The sequence below is a fragment of the Periplaneta americana genome, chromosome 3 (genome assembly GCF_040183065.1).
Source record: "Periplaneta americana isolate PAMFEO1 chromosome 3, P.americana_PAMFEO1_priV1, whole genome shotgun sequence".
NCBI lineage: Eukaryota > Metazoa > Arthropoda > Insecta > Blattodea > Blattidae > Periplaneta > Periplaneta americana.
The window spans coordinates 16,543,413-16,560,013 of NC_091119.1; the positions used below are offsets into that span (position 1 = coordinate 16,543,413).

Consider the following 16,601-nt stretch of genomic DNA (forward strand, 5'->3'; position numbering starts at 1 on the left):
GATAATAGTCAACGTCTAAAAACGGCTGTGCTCACTCCGTTCTACATCGAAATGAACGTGTCCTACATTTTCGTTTTGCATTTGTTTGCCTTTGGGCGCTGTTATATTTGCGAGTTGCATTTCTTTGCTTTTCAGTGCTGTTAGGTTAAAATCGTACAAAATAGAAAACTGAATGCAAAAATGATTATATCCCAATGTGAGGTTGAAGTATCGATAGACTCAATTACTAGATTTAAATATAATATATATAAAAAGATGGAATATCTATCAAGGAAAAGGATGCAGAAGATTAGTAGGAATGTGTATACGATCCAGGACCCAATTTACACGAGGGAACTGTTCATTATCCCAAGATCCATCCATAACCTCTCTTTGTTCAGCCAGTGACATGGAGAAAGAGATATTCGAGTATTCCCCCTTTTATACAGAAAATAACAGTTATCTAGAATCGTAATATAAGCAACCGATCCATAGGAGAAATATGACTTTTTGTGTTATTTCAAGTGATCCATTTGTAGATTTTGATAAACGAAATACCTCCTGAAATTTTCTGTCACCTAATTCCTCGTAAGAATTCTCTCTTTCCACTAAAGAAACTTCACGCTCACGCTCTATCCAAGAAATTCAAGTAGGCTACTGTGCGATAATAATCGTCTTCGAAATAAACATCTGTGGCTCTGGCCGCCATTTTGCTTTACTTGCTCTACTAATCACTGGTTATCTCTTTTAACCGCTCGAATATGACCGGTTAGAGATTACTGTGGTTAACCTCCTATTTAAGTCGTAACCGAGGTTGACCCACTGTAAAAATGCTTAACCAGCGGTTAGGTGACAATTTTAACCGGTGATTACACTAACCGACGTTGATGCACGTGGGAAAATATGTTTTAAAATCTATGTTAATGTATGTATATTTCAAAGTGGTGCACTCTATTTCGAAAAATTCTTGGCCGCCGTGGTCGTTCAATAATATTGATCACTCACTTATCGTCACTCATAAGTTCTTGGAAAACATCTGCACTATCCATGTGTATTGCGGGAACCGCCATCTTGCATTGTTGAGCCTTGTACTGCCGATCAAGTTAACTCAAGATTAACTGGTAGTTAAGGTTTATAATACGAAAAAATGTTATGTTTTATTTAACGACGCTCGCAACTGCAGAGGTTATATCAGCGTCGCCGGATGTGCCGGAATTTTGTCCCGCAGGAGTTCTTTTACATGCCAGTAAATCTACTGACATGAGCCTGTCGCATTTAAGCACACTTAAATGCCATCGACCTGGCCCGGGATCGAACCCGCAACCTTGGGCATAGAAGGCCAGCGCTATACCAACTTGCCAACCAGGTCGACTTATAATACGAAGCAGAGCGAAAAACTTCAGTTTAAACGGCGTTTATAATACCGACACTAAGGCGCTTGCCTACCGATCAGGAGTTGCACTCGGGCGTGGGTTCTATTCCCGCTTGGGCTGATTACTTGGTTGGGTTTTTTCCGAGATTTTCCCCAACCGTAAGGTGAATGTCAGGTAATCTATGGCGAGTCCTTGGCCTCATCTCGCTAAATACCATCTCGCTATCATCAATCCCATTGACGCTAAATAACCAAGTAGTTGATACAGCGAAGTTAAATAACCAACTAAAAAAACCCGTATCCGCGCGAGATATAACCAACAAATTAAGTCTGAAGTCTTCTATCAGGTACAGAGTTCTTGTACATTGGTCATGCTTTATTTCCTTCCCGAAAGATTTTAATGCCCTAAAACATTGCCCTCAGCTGGGTTTGAATTCGCGAATTTCTGATCCAAAAGCTACCATGGTAACAGAGAACGACAGCAAAGCAGTAGCTATCATAGAAGTGATATTTTTTAGTATCTCACTAATGCAGAATTCTTTTAAACTTCGAATAATAAGAAAGTAAAAAGATACTGCTCCCTACTTAAAAGTCGAAACACGGAAACCCACGAAACATCTTAAATCTTTACAGACAGTTTTGGGAATCGAATCTGAAATATCACGTCTCGAAAGGTTAAAAGCTACGATGTAAATAGTCTAACCGGGAGAGAAATCTCGAACTTTCCTGTAACGGAAAGAAAGTAATAATTATAAAACATCGACAACTGAAGTCTTTTAGAACACTATAGATTTTCTTTTCTTCTTGCTTGAAGGAAGTTGAGTGTATACGTGATCTGTGTTGAAACCGCGGGATTGTACTGCTCCGCTACGGACCACTGATTGATTTTCTTGCGGCACCCTGAACGTAATCAACTTACGGAGTACGAAGTTCGTACCGCAGCACGATATGAAGTCTGCGCCGAGCTGGGTATACATTAATAAAAAGTTTAAATAGAAACTTCAGCAAGAACAAACCGCACCAACTTTCTCAACAGAATATCGTATTCAACAGAAAGGGGAACGTATGAACGAAATATCGCAGCCGTTAAATTTTGCAATTAATAAAGCTTGACTGATATTTTAATCCTAATTAATTAAATTACTTTTTCCCTTTCAGCTGATGAAGAAGACTGGCCAAAATATCCGGACATGGTGCATTTTTGCGGCAGTTACAGAGACAATTATTTGTTTGCTTAGTTTGCGCAACAGATGACAATGTCATACAATTGAACGGCTGCCTAGAATAACGTTGTAAGTCCGTTTTTGGCCAAACTGAGTTTTCGGCTGAAAAATGTTGTATCGCACGTCTTACATCATGTGCTGTCATCGCCTTACTGATATTCACACTACTTCGAGAGCTGTAGTATTTTGATTGTGTTACTGAGCTGAATAACGTTGTAACGCAAATAAAATGGTGGACAATCATACTTGTAGCGTGACACATGGTCTCATAAAAAACGTAAACAGAAAGAGAAAACGTAAGATTAATATCATGCAATGGAAGGAATATGTACATAAGACACTAAAGAATCAGGGGAAGGAATATACTTCGAAGAAAGGTGACATTAAACCAGCTGTGAAACGACCTGAACTGGTGAGTAGAATAATGTTGTAAGTCAATGTAGGACTACAGAGTGCTAAAGGAGAATAGTTAACGGTAATAAGGTCATGGTTACTATGAATTCTGCCATGACCTAATAAGAGAATAAAGAAAAAAAATAATTCTTGTCTGTGTAATAATGATATTGTATGCCTAAACAGGCACTATCACCTTTACTTTTTAAATTTGCTCTATAATATGCCATTAGGAAAGTACAGGATAACAGACAGGGTTTGGAATTGAGCGGATTACATCAGCTTCTTGTGTATGCGGATGACGTGAATATGTTAGGAGAAAATCCACAAACCATTAGGGAAAACACGGAAATTTTACTTGAAGCAAGTAAAGCGATCGGTTTGGAAGTAAACCCCGAAAAGAGGAAGTATATCATTATGTCTCGTGACGAGAATATTGTACGAAATGGAAATATAAAAATTGGAGATTTATCCTTCGAAGAGGTAGAAAATTTCAAATATCTTGGAACAATAACAAATATAAATGACACTCGGGAGGAAATTAAACACAGAATAAATATGGGAAATGCCTGTTATTATTCGGTAGAGAAGTTTTTGTCATCTAGTCTTCAGTCAAAAAATTATGCAATAGGTGTATTGATAACAAATGTGTAGAGTAACATAGCTGCTAATTCGTATACTAAATATATCATAGTAGAAGTTAATAAAATGTATCCATGATATTCACGCATTAGGGATAGGCGTAATACTTCTGTAACGAAAAGTTCAATATAATTTGTATGCGTACAGTTTTTTAATTGCTTCCTTACCTCGAACTGTAGAGTTGCTATGAATTTTCTTGAGGACGAGTGACGGCGTATCAACTCTGATGCCCTTCGGTTTAAATGTCTGAGGCGGAAATGTGTACGAGACTGATAAAAACAGTTCCAACCGCTGATTTAGGCATCCTGCCAACGCTAACTTACAGCCAACCTTCTAAGTATAACTCTTACAGACTTAATCAGTGGATATTATTTTTGTATTCTGATAATAAACCAATTATTATGACTGCTACAAAACCTTCAAAACACAGACAGTTCTGTTCAAGTTTCTCCATCTGACAGTAAACATGGTTAAAGTCACCATCATCACAACCCTGAGTGAGTTTTGACCACTGCTATAAATCTTGCTGTCAGCCCTTTAAGTTTTTCCGCTCATTCTCTGAGTCTCCAGGTCCACGTAATCTCGCCCCACTACATCTTCTTTGGTCTTAGTTTTCTCCTGCTGTTGTACAATTTCCCTTATAATATTCCTTTTGGACTTCCACATACCTTGCAATGTCTCGTCCTCCACATTATAACATTGTTTTTGGTATTTACGTATTCCATAATTTTCTGACTCGTCATATGCAGGGTCTTTCATAACATAATTAGGTGACGAATACAATGCGTGCAGTTCTGGCGTTGTGTAACTTTCTCCATTCTCCTGTAACTTCATGTCTCTTAGTCCCAAACATTTTCCAAAGCACCTTATTCTTGTACATCCTTAACATCTGTTCCTCTCTGAAAGTGAGAGTCCAAGTTACACAACCATATAGAACAACCGTCCGTCCGTCCATCCGTCCGTCCGTCCGTCCGTCCATCCATCCATCCATCCAACGACCCACCTACCTACCTACCTACCTACCCACCCATCCACCCATCTATTTACTCATTTATTTATTTATTTATTTATTTATTTATTACAATTCAAAAAATCATTTCTCAAATTCTTAAAGATTCCCTGCAGATTATACAGTTTCATTTATACCACTCAGAAGGCCTTAATTAAGGATATGCTAATTTTAAATAAAATCTTTTATTTATAAGTATAATTTTATAGTCATCTTCTAAGATTTTATTTTATAATTGATAATCAATGGTGCTTAATTATTACATTTCATTTTTATAACAATATTCATATTTAATTGATAATATTTGTTTGCTATTAATTTCCGGATCCTCGAGGTCATCCTTAAGGCCGGACGAGTTATTTATTTATTTATTTATGTCTATAACAGGGAAAAGCTCCAATTACAATAGAAACTATAAATATGTGCTTAGAACATAAAATTGGACATAACATGAAAAAAGATATAAAAACAGATACAAATGCAAGGTACAAGTCCAAATACAAATGAAAAATTAAAAAATCAGACATACTACGTAAATAAAAGACAGAGATACAGATATAAATGAAAAATACAAAATAAAAAAGAATGAAGAATAGATATCATAACCAAAATATGTAAAGTGCAGCTATAAATTGCAAATTACAGAGTAATAAATAGATAGCAATACTATTTAAAATCAACTACCTTCACTTGCCTATATTAATAAGAAAATGTTTATATTTCATGTAAGAAATGTTGAAATCTAGATCCCATGTTTTACATATTTCATTGAATTTTGAACACATTTTTAACACTGGTGAATTTTTATGTGCTGAAGTGTTTGTTTTTTTTTTTTTTATAATATAACAATTGACAACTTCTCTAATGTGATGTTCTAGCGTTAATCTGGATTTGTGATAATATTTCGCTATTATCCAGTAGACCGTTGAATATTTTATACAGGGACATCATTTTATTTGTACTAACATTTTTAATATTAACCTGGCTATACCTTTGGATTAATGATTGAGACCCGGAAACACCGTTTGCTACCTCCTTCCACGACTGGAGTTCGATGATACTGGCGTAAAATACAAACAGATCACTTTACCAGGTACAGGAGGGAAGAAAAGTAGTTCATCCATTTACGCAAAGTAGGAAATATCGCGATTTTGAGTGTGATAATTTTCATTAGGTTTTGTTTAATCAAAATACAGTACAGTATTAACAGTAAGTGTTTTTACTCACGAAATAAGTTAACCATGCGAACGTATTCATTATGCACTGAATATTATACTCCCTACATCACATTAGCGTACGATATAAAGAACGAAGTTAAAATTAAAAATAATCATAATATGGATATTTAAACACATTTTTTAAAATGGTGGCCGTTCATTTCGATACTGGTCTTTTGTGCCTATTATCGCACTATAGACTATTGCATCTAATTCCAATTAGCAGTTTCGTCCTTCATACTTAGTAACTCATGTTGAAATAATTCTGTACCTACTCTATAAAAGAGTACCTTACGTACTGTAAATTCAGTCTTCACTTCTGCCCGACCCGCACAGATAAAATTACTCAGACATGCCATCTACTGTCCGTCCAAGAGGTTATGTCGCAGGATCGTAGAAAGGGGGGGGGGAATCACGTGATAGCTAATTACTTAACGAGGCCCTTTTATTTAAGTTATTTTAAACAGTTGCATAATATTACGTAGACGTCCAATTAATTTCTAACAGAAATTAATGTTTTCAGAAAAGAGCTAAGAAAGCCCAGCCACTAGTCTTTACAGTGGAGCGAGCAGAAGCAGGTGAGGGAAATCGGGATGCGACGTAGGCAAACGGACGACAGTACCTGTGCGAAAATATGATTCAATATTGGAAATTTTCGTCACTGGAAAACGCGAACATATTTCTGAAACGTACTATAATCACTAACTCAGTACTGCGACCTTAGTTCTGTGTGAACAGTAGGAACTTGGTTAGTAGAAGGGGTGGGAGTGAAGTACATTCAAACATTCAGGTACAATAAAAGTCGAAGTAAAAATAATAAAATGATGTCCCTGTATAATAAAAGTTGCTCAGCAAGTAATCTACGACTGGCAAAAGACATTAAATTAAATTCAGCAAGTAGACTGTTGTACGAAATTTTGTTATGAAAGGATATATATATATATATATATATATATATATATATATATATATATATATATATATAGGGGAGAGTTGGGTAGTATCGGACATAGGGTAATATCGGACAGTGAGTTTCTTTCATCTACCACCATATGGTAGTACTGAATGACATGGTTACGTTTCTGTATGCGACATCACAGAAACGTAACCATGTCAATTAGGTACTATCATCGTGTGGTAGATGAAAGAAACTCACTGTCCGATATTACCCGATGCCCGATACTACCCAACTTTTATCCACCACCATATAGTAGTACCTGAATGACATGGTTACGTTTCTGTATGCGACATCACAGAAACGTAACCATGTCAATTAGGTACTATCATCGTGTGGTAGATGAAAGAAACTCACTGTCCGATATTACCCGATGTCCGATACTACCCAACTTTCATCCACCACCATATAGTAGTACCTGAATGACATGGTTACGTTACTGTATGCGACATCACAGAAACGTAACCATGTCAATTAGGTACTATCATCGTGTGGTAGATGAAAGAAACTCGCTGTCCGATATTACCCTCTGTCCGATACTACCCAACTTTCATCTACCACCATATAGTAGTACCTGAATGACATGGTTACGTTTCTGTATGCGACATCACAGAAACGTAACCATGTCAATTAGGTACTATCATCGTGTGGTAGATGAAAGAAACTCACTGTCCGATATTACCCTATGTCCGATACTACCCAACTTTCATCTACCACCATATGGTAGTACTTGAATGACATGGTTACGTTTCTGTATGCGACATCACAGAAACGTAACCATGTCAATTAGGTACTATTATCGTGTGGTAGATGAAAGAAACTCACTGTCCGTTATTACCCGATGTCCGATACTACCCAACTCTCCCCTATATATAAACTTTCAGTTTTCTTGAAACCAGACTAGATGACAAAAGCTTCTCAACTGAATAATAACAGGCATTTCTCATATTTATTTTGGATTTAATTTCCTCTATGAGGTTCATTTATATTATTATTATTATTATTATTATTATTATTATTATTATTATTAATGTTTGCACTCCCCAAGTACACAACGAAATCAATCTATTTCATTCAACACGTGACAGAGGGAAACGTTTTGATTCATTTGAACCACGACCCAGTATTTTCTCATTCTCAGTCTAGTCAAATCCTCCACCAATCACCACAACAGAGGAGGAGACACCATGGCGCGGTTGGTGGTATGATGCCCCCAGCGATGAATCTTCGCAGAGGTATTCAGCTCGCTTTACATAATCAATACAAATTAGTGTATTATTTCGAGAAAGCACTCCTAAATCCGGCAAGTGCGGTCTTTTGCTTTGATATATACCTCCCACCGAGACTCCAACCCACAACCATTTCTGTTCACCAGATGAACGGTCTCCACGATTTGATTATGCGGTACAAATGTCGCATTCGCCCACTCTCTTGCCCTAAGGTCACATCTATTATACGACTCTTTCATTTTCTCGCAAAACAAAAACAACAGCTGAGAGAATAACGTGTTCTGTACAAACTTCCCATAATTTAACATATACCATAAGCATCAATAACATAAAGCATAAAGGAGGAAAGGTGGGAAAATGAAGCTACATGAAATACAAGAGCGAATGAAAAAATGTAATTAATATTTGAGGGGTTCGGGAGTAAAACATGGTAAGTGACTTTTCGTGGGAAAGTAAAATCTGTATACTTCTGCCATCTGTTGATATACTGGAAAACTAACTACTGCATAAGACGCAGCATGCAAGATACCATATTATACGCTACATATCTCATTTTTGACCAAAATATATCTAATGCGACCCATTACAGGCACTGGCAACATCAAACTTGAAACCAATTACCTGATATATCATTTCCATGTTCATTGTTACCATATTAACAATCTCATTACATATAGTATAATGGGAGGCAGCAGACACTTAGTGTGCATATATATTGTCCTGAACATATTCCAACAAAAATAAAAACAGTGCTGTCATATCGGGTGAATGTGGGGGCCACGACATGGATGCGTTGAATCCGATCCAGCGACTTACAAACTACAAAGTTAGGGAGTCCCATGCTGTTGAATAAGTATATTTGGCTGCATATCAGCGAAGAATCAATGAATGAACTATCACAGGATGCATTCATGTCGATACGAGGCAGCATTGTCAAAGAAGCATACATTCTGCTGAAAACAGAACACCCATCAACCAAAATAAATTTATCAAAATTCTATTAACTTCGACCACAGGATATCCTTATGTCAAGTGAAATGCCACACATTATGTAAGTTTCATTCAAATTTGAGTTTCTTTGTAGTTGTCATCAACAAGAAAGTCCCGCACTTTAATTCTAATGTTAAGAACTTTTAGAGTTCATTTGCTGTGATCTACAAAATGTGAGACAGAGATAGTCAATGTGAAAATGACGATTGCAAAAAACTGCAAGAACAGCAGCATCAGCAACTCATGAAATTAACCCAGAATCATTATTTTGTCTAGTGAAATTTATTAGTAAGACTAGAAAAAATGTACATCAAACTATAAGTATGCAGTTATCTGCCAAAGTAGTGTAGATGAGGATGGTGATATGAAAATAATGTACATGCGAACAGTTAGTGAATCAGGGAAATTTTTCAGAACTGATGAATCTGATGTATCACATATTATTGACATGAACAAATTGTGCGTGTCCTTCCCCAACCAGTAATGAAATAGCTGTATAAGAAATTGCATTTTCCATGATTTCAGTGAACCTCTGGACATGTAAGAGAGAGAATAAATTAAATAATTCACACCATGTCTCACCTGTGACATTTAACTGTCCCACCCGTGACAACAATTAATAATTTATCTTTCCATGTTCTTATTTTATGCAGATCATGGTGAAGTACAACTCATCTTCTATCAGTCTGAAAGCGTTTTGAATTTCTTTTACCAAGAACTTCAATAAAACCTCATGCAGTGTCATGCTTGATGTACATTTTTAGTCCCAGCTGTGACAAGATTTCAAAATTGAATTGTATCGAAACTGAGGCAAAGATTTCTTAAAAATTCACATATAACAGAAGATTATAATGCCAAGAGTGCATATCATATAGTGGCTTTTCATTTTTGTTCCTATTCAATTAAATATTTGTCATATGAGCACAAAAAATGCAATGCAAATGTTCCACCCGTGACAACGGAATGACCCAAATGTAATGATATCGTGACCATCTAAAAGTCTTTGAGATTTGAGATGGTAGAAGAAGGAATCTCCTGTCTAGCTGAAAATGGATCAACGAGACGAGTAGATATTTTAGCGTACAATGCTGACACTAAACAGGGCATCATTGTGGACCCCACGATACGTTTTCAAGTAGAATGTCATCAGTCAGCCGAGGTCCACCTTGAGAAGAAGTCGATCTATGAGCCTACAGTCAACTATTTCAAGCTGAAATATGCCTTAATTCACATTGAGGTATTCGGCTTGCTCATAGGTGCTCGAGGAACTACACCAGCTTTTTTTCGAAGAATTTTGACGGCAGTTTGCTCTGCCAATATCTCTGAGGGATGACATTGTGATAATTGTGTTAAAAAAATCCTGCCAAATCCTAATTAATCCCATGGTGCCACATTAATAGCAATTGTAATTTTTCACGCCCTTTTCTTTGTTTCCCTTCTTTAAAATTTAATATATATGTTTACATATTATGTATAATAATTTTTTTTGGGGATATACTGAGTCCGTAAGGGCTACCCTCAATGGGGGGGCAGTTTACTATTATTATTATTATTATTATTATTATTATTATTATTATTATTATTATTATTATTAACTTTCTCGTAATATTCATAATCTTTTCACACTTCTTCCGTAATTATTGATTGAAATATGGAATGTTTAAACGGGACATGGTGTATAATTACAGTACAAGTACAGTAAAATATTTAATATAGACCGGGATCTTGGTATCCTTCATCGTAGCTCAGCGGTAGCGTTTCTAGCTACAAATCTAGAGCATTTTATTTTCAACAGCATAGTGGAGATTTATCTTCTTTCCTTTGGAATTGATTGTGTGCCTTGTGTTTGTCCTGTGTTGCTTTAAGAAACGGACTTGTACCATGTTACCCACAGACCAGAGAGCCCTCCCACTTGTATCCAGTGTTTGAATTAGCAGTGGTGAGAAATAGGTGAGGCTAAACTGCAGGTGGCTGTTTCTTCTTTCAAACACCTGCGACCAACAATTGACAACCAGTACACAGTACACGTTTTGAATGGAATTTATGATTGCAGATGGAGACAATGGGATCACTACATTAAAGCGACAGCAGCTTCTTTTGTTTTGCGCATTTACAATTCTAAGGATACATTCTATACTTGTTTTATTTTTTTAGGAGAGTAGGTTACGAGGATGAGGCACCAAGCCTGGGAGAATGATAGGAAGCTTCTAAATACTCATTTTTTGTGCGTAAGTGATATCATATTATAGATCATGTGTTCGTGTGTTAGATAATTATCGCATTTAGATGTAGTTGCAGTGCACGGGGTTGGTGTAACTTATGTTACACTTCCAGTAGTGGCCGGTGACCAAAATCTTCAAGAGAACTGATGTAACTAGTTTAAGTAGGCTACTTCCCATACAAAATGTTTATGATGCACATTATTACTACGGTATATTATTAAAACCTTAAAATTGTTTAACGACACGTTAAAAGTGTTAAAATTTTTAAAAAAGGTTATGTACCTTAGACAGAAGGCCCGTTTCGACGCCGGTGCTGCGTCATTTTCAGTGTCCTACGAACTACTGATGTTCCTGTTGATTTTGCATTCTGCCATTTGCATTTGTCAGTTGTAAGGGTAGGGGTGTGTTTAAGTAGGCTATTTTCCATACAAAATGTTTATTATGATGTACATTATTACTACGGTATATTATTAAAAACTTAAAATTGTTTAACGACACGTTAAAAGTGTTAAAATTTTTAAAAAAGGTTATGTACCTTAGACAGAAGGCCCGTTTCGACGCCGGTGCTGCGTCATTTTCAGTGTTCTACGAACTACTGATGTTCCTGTTGATTTTGCATTGTGCCATTTGCATTTGTCAGTTGTAAGGGTAGGGGTGTGTTTAAGTAGGCTATTTTCCATACAAAATGTTTATTATGATGTACATTATTACTACGGTATATTATTAAAAACTTAAAATTGTTTAACGACACGTTAAAAGTGTTAAAATTTTTAAAAAAGGTTATGTACCTTAGACAGAAGGCCCGTTTCGACGCCGGTGCTGCGTCATCTTCAGTGTCCTACGAACTACTGATGTTCCTGTTGATTTTGCATTGTGCCATTTGCATTTGTCAGTTGAAAGGGTAGGGGTGTGTTTAAGTAGGCTATTTTCCATACAAAATGTTTATTATGATGTACATTATTACTACGGTATATTATAAAAAAAACTTAAAATTGTTTAACGACACGTTAAAAGTGTTAAAATTTTTAAAAAAGGTTATGTACCTTAGACAGAAGGCCCGTTTCGACGCCGGTGCTGCGTCATCTTCAGTGTCCTACGAACTACTGATGTTCCTGTTGATTTTGCATTGTGCCATTTGCATTTGTCAGTTGAAAGGGTAGGGGTGTGTTTAAGTAGGCTATTTTCCATACAAAATGTTTATTATGATGTACATTATTACTACGGTATATTATTAAAAACTTAAAATTGTTTAACGACACGTTAAAAGTGTTAAAATTTTTAAAAAAGGTTATGTACCTTAGACAGAAGGCCCGTTTCGACGCCGGTGCTGCGTCATCTTCAGTGTCCTACGAACTACTGATGTTCCTGTTGATTTTGCATTGTGCCATTTGCATTTGTCAGTTGAAAGGGTAGGGGTGTGTTTAAGTAGGCTATTTTCCATACAAAATGTTTATTATGATGTACATTATTACTACGGTATATTATTAAAAACTTAAAATTGTTTAACGACACGTTAAAAGCGTTAAAATTTTTAAAAAAGGTTATGTACCTTAGACAGAAGGCCCGTTCCGACGCCGGTGCTGCGTCATTTTCAGTGTCCTACGAACTACTGATGTTCCTGTTGATTTTGCATTGTGCCATTTGCATTTGTCAGTTGAAAGGGTAGGGGTGTGTTTAAGTAGGCTATTTTCCATACAAAATGTTTATTATGATGTACATTATTACTACGGTATATTATTAAAAACTTAAAATTGTTTAACGACACGTTAAAAGCGTTAAAATTTTTAAAAAAGGTTATGTACCTTAGAAGGCCCGTTTCGACGCCGGTGCTGCGTCATTTTCAGTGTCCTACGAACTACTGATGTTCCTGTTGATTTTGCATTCTGCCATTTGCATTTGTCAGTTGTAGGGGTGGGGGTGTGTTGCTCCTATGGTGGGGGGTGGTTGTTTGTGTGCTATGTATCTACAGGTGTGGACACTTGCCTCAATCAGCCGACACTGTACACTTCGCATAATTACAGTAACACTTCTACTGTTGGGTTAATATTTTCGTAAATACAAAGCTATGATAAGGAAAACAAAGAATATACGAGAAATAGAGGATATAAGGAGAAAATGGGCACGACAAGGATAACAAGACGAATGCAAGGAGAACGAAGGTACGTAATAAAACGAAAATAAGGGGGGAAAACAAGGGGAACAAGGGAACAGAAAAACAAGGGAAGAACGAGGAGGTTTGTATTTTTATGTGACAGTCAATTTCCAAGCTACCTCTCCCCCACATCTCATAAGCACAAAAAAGATAATTTATGCAACCCATCGCAACATTAACATAGCCTCAAATCACCTTCAGGAAGCCTTATACATCATATGCCCTTGGCTTGAAAATTGGCGCATCAAATTGAACTACAATAAATGCGAAGCAATGATATTTACTTTGTGTCGTCCTGCTAATCCTCCATGCATAAATCTTTCAACCAACGTGATACCGTGGAAACCAAAGGATGAAGCTGTAAAATATCTTGGAGTGCACTTAGATCGCCGTCTATCATGGAAACATCACATCAACAACAAACTTAAATTGGCCTACTCAAGACTCACTAAATTAATATCCGCTCCTCAACAAGAAATCATCTCTAAAGCTACAAAATTGCATGCTACTTTACACATCTCTATTACGACCTCTACTGCTTTATGCCTGTCCTGTCTGGGGAGGAGCTGCAATAAGTGAAATTAAACACATCCAGTCATTTCAAAATAAAGTCCTACGAATTTCACTCAATTCCCCTTGGTTTGTCCGTAACAGCCAACTACACAGAGAAACTGGTATTGACACAATCAAACAGTTTATTCATTCACAAGATAAGAAGTTCTATAACAACCTAGAAAATGTTCCAGGCGCTATCCACTACTCTCTCAGAAGGAAGTCCACATTTCCCACCAGACTTCCAATGGACCTCATATTATAATCAAAATTTATCATCACACCAACCTATGTAAATATTTATAAACAATTATTTTTGTTCATTGAGGAGCCCAATCTAGGCTGCCCTCAATTCAGTGTCATGTATTGTATTTATATTTTATTTAGAAATGATCTGTATAGCGCTAAATGCGCTGATCGATCAATAAATTATTAAAAAAAAAGAAACAAAAAGATAAATCGAGAAATACAAGACGAGGTAAAGTCACAATTTTCCTACGGAATGGAGATGAATCTCAATTTCTCTGATGGGATTCGAACCAGAGTCTGTTTCGCGTAGGAGGAACTCTATCGTGTTAGCTAGTTACATTCTTGACATAAAATTTTCCACATAATAAGCCCTGTTTTACACAAAAAATATTCTGTCCCCTTATGTCTCAGCGAATCATGTAACATTTGATATGTAGGCCTACTCTGTCTCTTCCTAGCAGCCTCGTGTAAGGAAATAGAAAGTAATTTCCCCTAACTAAAACATCCACTCATCCATACAAAAACTAGAGCAATCTCTCTCCTCATCCGCAAGATGTTACACTACGACGTTGTGTGTGGTAAGAGAATCCTCCCAAATGACTCCCATCAAGTTCCCCCCCCCCTCCGCCCACCCGCATGCCTCCTCCAGTAACGGTACGAAGAAGAAGCCGTACTATTATTATTAGACACAGGAATCAACCCCCTCCTGTTGCGGGTTTCCCCACCAGCATCGAATACGAGCCACTCTAAAATAAAGTGCCCGACTAATGGAAGACTGGCTGATGGGAAAGCCTCGTTACACAAGCCCACGTGGATACGGAAATCATGGTTCAGTGGAGACATTGTCATTTACATGGAGGCCTCTCCCGGATTTGAGCTGGATAATCCTCTCAGATTCAACCATCATCTCCGCAATTATCATTAACAACATTAAAACTAAACTACGTACTTATAAATTGGTTGTCACTCTCGGTTGTTTAGCAGACTTTCCGGCCAAACTAGGAATCGGTATGAAAAAGTATTCTTCAGAAATATTTGTTTATTGATATTGTAAAACAGTGATGTCAACTGATGCCCATAGGAGCAAGCGCGCGCTTTAGAGCCCAGGAGAGCCTGAGCGCTTTACAGCGGAAAGGAAAGAGACAGACGAAAGAGGTAGTATATGCCGCTTGGTCGAGCTATATTCAGGGATGGCCAGCACTGATTCAATAGATATAAGGGAAGAGAACTTATTAAAACTGTATCCATGGTAATTTTTAGATTTGTCTGAGAAGTATAAGTGCATTATAAGTTTTAATTTTAATCTTCATTTTTCACAAGTTGCTTTTTTATTCAAAAGGAATATTTTCTCAACTTTTTTTTACAGAAAAGTGAAATTTTCAGATATGTTTGTTTAGTAGCCTTACAGGTACTAAAACAATGTTTTCCTAAATCTAATATATCGTAAATACTAATTCTGAAGTTAGTGTATTAAAATGTTTGAAAATATTCGCATGGAAAATGTTTGTAAGGAAATGAATTAACAAAGCAAGTACTGTTACATCATAAACAAAAGATATGTGCGTATGTGTTGGTAAAACGTCAGCTCTATAGCTTCAGCAGATTTCGATATTCTGATAACAGAAAGTTGCTCACCAATATCACGTAAAAGTATAATGCGATACGAGTTTTATTATGTAATATTAGTTACAGTTAAAACATATACCTAGACAACTTTGCTTTGTACTATAATATTGTTTTGATTACTTTTATAAGGCTAAAGATACCATCAATATCAATTTCAACTTATCATGTCATATTCAGTGTCTTTCTTTGGGATAACACTTTCTTTCTGGATGATGTGTTTAATTCACTCAGTAAAATACAGTTGTAGTTATTATGGAATTTGTGTGAATATTCCTTCTTAACTCTTTATTATGTTATTAACGTTTAAAACACAACTGCAATATTAGGCTAAGAAATAGGTGTTAGTACTTTTGTTTTACAGACAATATAGAAAATAACAAACAGAAAGAAGCCATATAAAAATAACGACATAAAATTTCACGTTCCGTTTGAAGTTCGTGCACCACTGTTTTCTTAATCCAACAGGCTGCTTATTCCTCCTAGCATACCTAGCGCTTAATGCCCGCGCACGACGTCAAGGTCAGAAAAATGCGCTTGCTTTGACATCACTGCTGTAAGACATAGATAAAGCTCCAAAATTAAATATTCTAATATTTTGTTCTCAAAAGAAAAATATTTTACAAGCTTTATAAGCAATGAAACCGAGCTGGCTAGAAGAGTCGTAGAAGGCTAGCCTTGCATTCTGGAGGTCCGGGGTTCGGTCCCATTGGCCGGCAATCCTAACTGAGGTGTTTCATGGTTTTCTCAGTTATTTCCGGGCAAATGCCAGGATTGTACCTCTTGCAAGTCCG

The 16,601-nt window shown here is 36.6% G+C and overlaps 1 protein-coding gene across 3 annotated transcripts in view; it reads right to left on the reverse strand.

Annotated features, from left to right (window-relative positions):
• The window catches only part of Fak (protein tyrosine kinase 2 Fak), a 768,667-nt gene that overhangs the window by 656,577 nt on the left and 95,489 nt on the right, over window positions 1-16,601 (reverse strand). The window contains exon 1 of one of the 3 annotated variants that reach the window (XM_069820037.1): window positions 3,777-3,796. The exons of the other annotated variants lie outside the window; for them this stretch is intronic. The gene's annotated coding sequence lies outside the window, so the exon portion shown is untranslated. Of the gene's footprint in view, window positions 1-3,776; window positions 3,797-16,601 lie in introns of those variants that run through there. 3 annotated transcript variants of the gene reach the window in all.